Source organism: Phyllostomus hastatus, unplaced genomic scaffold (assembly GCF_019186645.2).
Source record: "Phyllostomus hastatus isolate PE091 unplaced genomic scaffold, TTU_PhHast_1.1 phas_scaffold_78, whole genome shotgun sequence".
Classification (NCBI taxonomy): Eukaryota; Metazoa; Chordata; class Mammalia; order Chiroptera; family Phyllostomidae; genus Phyllostomus; species Phyllostomus hastatus.
Window position 1 is genome coordinate 12,455,926 of NW_025334041.1, and position 4,666 is coordinate 12,460,591.

Below are 4,666 nucleotides of genomic sequence, written 5' to 3' on the forward strand. Positions count from 1 at the left end.
TTAGACTTCTCAAGTAAAATTAAAAACATGATGTGGCCTTCTGATTGTATATCAATAGATGGATTACAATTGGTCCGATTAGTTCCAATTGGTCATGGTGCATAGAATCATTTCAGTGTTTTCAGGCAACTTCTAAAAAGATGGAATTGAATGGAAAAATCAAACCTGAGACCTTGATTTCCTTGCCTTGCCAACTGGTTTCTGTGGTTGTCACAGCCTGGAACTTATCACCAGCACATGGTCTAGCAGTTGGGACCATCGTTATTGATGAAGAGAAGTTTGTTTGTTTGTTTGTTTTTCTGCCATCATGGATGAAACCGCTCAGGAAAAGTGAATATCCATCCATATATAATCTTTCCATCTGACATTGCAACACCGACCTTGGGCCTCCTGGTAGTGTTGCTTCTTTACATCGGGAGAGAAGCAATTACAAAGCACCTGCTAATGAATCTTGGATGCTTGTTTCCTATTTTCTAAAAGCAGGTTGGCTGTTTTGCCCTTGAACCTTAAGAAACGTTGCTGATTGGCTGTTTGTTATTTTTTTAATAATAGATGGCATGTATCCAAGTGAGCATTCGGATGACCTCGACAATAAAATGTGATTCTTGGCTGCAAGGTCTATTGGGGGATGGCAGGCTGCCAGCCACTCATACATCATTTACAGGTGGCTGTTTCTGACAGGCCAGTGTTAGTTATTGCAAATGAGTGACAGTTCCTATAAGTCACCTGTAAGCTTCACTCCACCGGCCCAGGGATTCCCAGGTCCCCCGGCCCCTTCACCACACGTGCTCCTCCTTCTCGAAGACCCACTTGCGAGGACCCTCCCGTGCATGCCGCTGCCTGCCCGGGCTCATCAGAATGTGGAGGTACCTTGTATGTGATTGACGATAATTAGGTTTCAACTGCCTCCTGATGCAGAAATACACACCATTACAGCACGGCCAATTCTGCTCCTGCAATCTTGCTGCTGAAAGGGTATCGATTCACTCTTCACATTTTTAAAAGGTCATGGCAATAATTCCATCCCAACTGTGCTAAGTGAAAATAGTTTGGAGAAATAATATGGTTGCGTCTTAGTTCCATTGTAATTGAAAGCCACAATGGCTTGTTTTTTTAGTGTATTTTAATTACATGTGTCTCTTTGCCCCCTCGTACCCTGATGAAGTGTTTGTCAAGTTACAAAGCAGGCGGCCCTCTGTGGTAATGTCGTCTGACTTTTGGGCAAAGACGGCTTGGTTTTTGTTTTTCTGTGGTGTAAGGCGAGGCCTAATCAAACACACACCGCCTTATTAATTTAAGAAGTAAAGAGAGAAGGCTTGAACCTTTTTTCTGGTACTGTCATCGGCCTGCCTGTTTTAATGAGATTAGAACATATTGGCTTTGGTGAACAGGATGCTGCATTTGCTTACTTGCTGCAAAATTTCATTGTGGCTAAACAGCCCTTCCCGGGCTAACGGAAAAATATGATTCTCACTAGCCATCAGACCATAACAAACCGAGTTCATTACGAGAGCGCGTGGCCCCCGTAGTGTAACCGCCCTAGCAGGTGACAGGAAACTGTGAATGATAAAGCACGAATGGCCGGAATACTCAGAGTGCAGCCTGAGATTTTTTCCTACCTCTTCATCTTTTCCGAGGCAAAAGAGTTCTAAAGTGCTTGTACTGCATGTTTGGTGGAGGTGGGTGCTGCGGTTTTATGCTCTGAGCCGCTCTGTCGATCTCTCCCAGTTCCAGGAAGAAAAAGTCTCAGCTGTTCCTAGTTTCAAAAATGAGCCCGTCATTGTACTTGCAAACTAAGGGGCATATTCTCATCCCGAGCATGGGGATTTACGCACATAATTACCATTAATGCTAATGGCATTTATGTCTGTACAGCCCCACACATCAAGACGAGAATATATTTCCATGTCTTCCCGCTGAGAAAGTCCATTTGATATCACTCATTTTACAACTTATTTTTTAAGTTGATGTCCACGTTCTGTCATGGCAAACATATGCCCGGTGAAAAGCAAACGCGGGAAATATTGGGAAGAGATGTGATTGCTAAACTTGTGCCCGCCGATGAAGTATCGCCGACTTCAAATCCATTCCTGCTCTTGAAACCCAGCGCGCGCTCGCTTCGGCTTTGAAACTGCTGGCACACTTTTCATCGTGCTATAAATTTGTCAGCCTAATGGGACATTTTGTAGATGTTTTCCTTTTTAAGTGCTTTAACAGGAGTAGGCATTCCATTGATCCAAAAATTCAGCTCTGTGTTTCATTTCTTGGATGAGAATCATACACTTAATGTCTTCGAAATGAAGTGGTGGGTGCTGCTCTTTAACTCTTCGAGGGAGGGAAATTCAGTCCCCGCTGAACTCTGCGCTCTGTGGCCTCTGGGACCACCCAGGAGTGGGGCCCGGCCTGCAGCTGGAAACATCAGTGGTCATCAGAATCTGAGGGAGTTCCAGCTCTTCATTGATTATATGATTGTCTTTATGCGTCAGGTCCAATAGCCTATTGAAAGGCATCTTCATGTCTATGCTGGCCGAGCAGATTCAGGTCCAGGTCTTGATTTATCTCCTCTGGGGCTCGGAGCATCAAAGGAAGAGAATGGATCTGTCTCACCTGTCCAATCTCCGACGCCCTTATCTTTGAGCTAAACCCAAAGCAAGGGGTTCTGTGTATAAAGCACAGAAATAAGAAGGGGACAGGCATGCAGAAGTCTGTCCTGAGAGGGCTCTTCAGGTCGCCTCCCTGGGTATACGGCCTCCTCCGCAGGAAAGAGAAAAGCTCCACAATGAATCTCAGACGCCTGCTCCAAGGAGCGAGGTCACTTCTTGGTGAGCCAAAGATGGCCAACTGTGCCCAGCTGGGTGACCTCAGGCAAGACACTGGCCCTCTCTGAGCCTGTTTGCCTCATCACTAAGACAGAGTGGGATGAACACTGTTTTACCACCTTGAAATTCTATAACCAGTGCCATGTTGTATTAGGCTTCTGTAAATATTGGGATTATGGTGAATGGTGATTAATAACCAGAGGAAACGCTGGTCTCCAAGGGGGACTGGTGAGACTGCAGAATACTGGGTGCCTTGACCCAATACATGGATGATGCGCAAGCGATACAGTTCCAGAGCCCAATTCCCAAGTCCACACCCCCTTCCTGATAGATGATTGCTTTGCCTTCAGCTTGGTGATTTGCCTGCTAGAACTGCCATCAGTGACCCTGACATTAAATCCCCAGGGACAGAGCACAGAGGGCACCGGAGTGGATACTGTCCCAACTCTATGGACTTTCCTGGCATGACCAAATTGGCAGGTGGCATTGCTTTACCTCACCAACCACCAACACGTTCTGGGCTTTTCTCCATAAGGTCACCATTCCCCGAATCACAGAGCCCTTTAGCCCCGTAGACACTGGGGCCCAATTTCCTTGATGTTAGGAATGCTTAGTTTCTCCTCCGTGCCCCGAAGACGTGCTCATGCCCCTTCTACTCCACGTACATTACACGGTTGTTTTTTTAAGTATATTTTATTGATTATGCTATTACAGTTTTCCAATTTTCCCCCTTTACTCCCCTATGCCCTGTGCCCCTTCCCACCTGCATCCCCCCACCTTAGTTCATGTCCATGGGTTGTACATATAAATTCTTTGAGTTCTCTGTTTCCTATACCATTTTTGCCCCCTCCCTGTGTATTTTATGCCTACCAATTACAGTTCTTCTTCCCGGCACTTCCCCCCAATTCCTCCCTTCCCCCTCCCCACTGAAATCCCTCCGTGTGATGTCCATTTCTGTTCCTGTTCTAGTTGTTTGCTTAGTTTTTGTTTCTATTGTTTTTCTTTTCTTTTAGGTTCACTTGTTGATAGTTGTGAGTTTGGTGTCATTTTACTGTTCATATTTTTGATCTTTAATTTCTTAGATAAGTTCCTTTAACATTTCATATAATAAGGTCTTGGTGATGGTGAGCTCCTTTAACTTGACCTTATCTGGGAAGCACTTTATCTGCCCTTCCATTCTAAATGGTAGCTTTGCTTGATAGAGTAATCTTGGATGTAAGTTCTTGCCTTTCATGACTTTGAATACTTCTTTCCAGCCCTTTCTTGCCTGAAAGTTTTCTTTTGAGATATCAGCTGATAGCCTTATGGGCACTCCTTTGTAGGTAACTCTCTCATTTCCTCTCGCTGCTTTTAAGATTTTCTCTTTGTTTTTAATCTTGGATAACTTAATGATGACGTGCCTTGGTGTGTTCCTCTTTTGGTCCAACTTCTTTGGGACTCTCTGGGCTTCCTGGACTTCCTGAAAGTCTATTTCCTTCACCAAATTGGGGAAGTTTTCCTTCATTATTTGTTGAAATAAGTTTTCAATTTCTTGCTGTTGTTCTTCTCCTTCTGGCACCCCTATAAATCGGATATTGGAACATTTAAAGTTGTCCCAGAGGTTCCTAAGTCTCTCTTAATTTTTTTGAATCCCTGTTTCTTCATTCTGTTCCTGTTGGATGTTTATTTCTTCCTTTTGTTCCAAATTGTTGCTTTGAGCCCTGGTTTCCTTCCTGTCACTGTTGGTTCCCTGAGTATTTTGCTTTACTTCACTTTGGCCTTACTTCATTTGTTCTTTCATTTTTTGACCAAGCTCAATCAGTTCTGTGAGCATTCTGATTACCAGGGCTTTAAGTTCTCTATCAGAT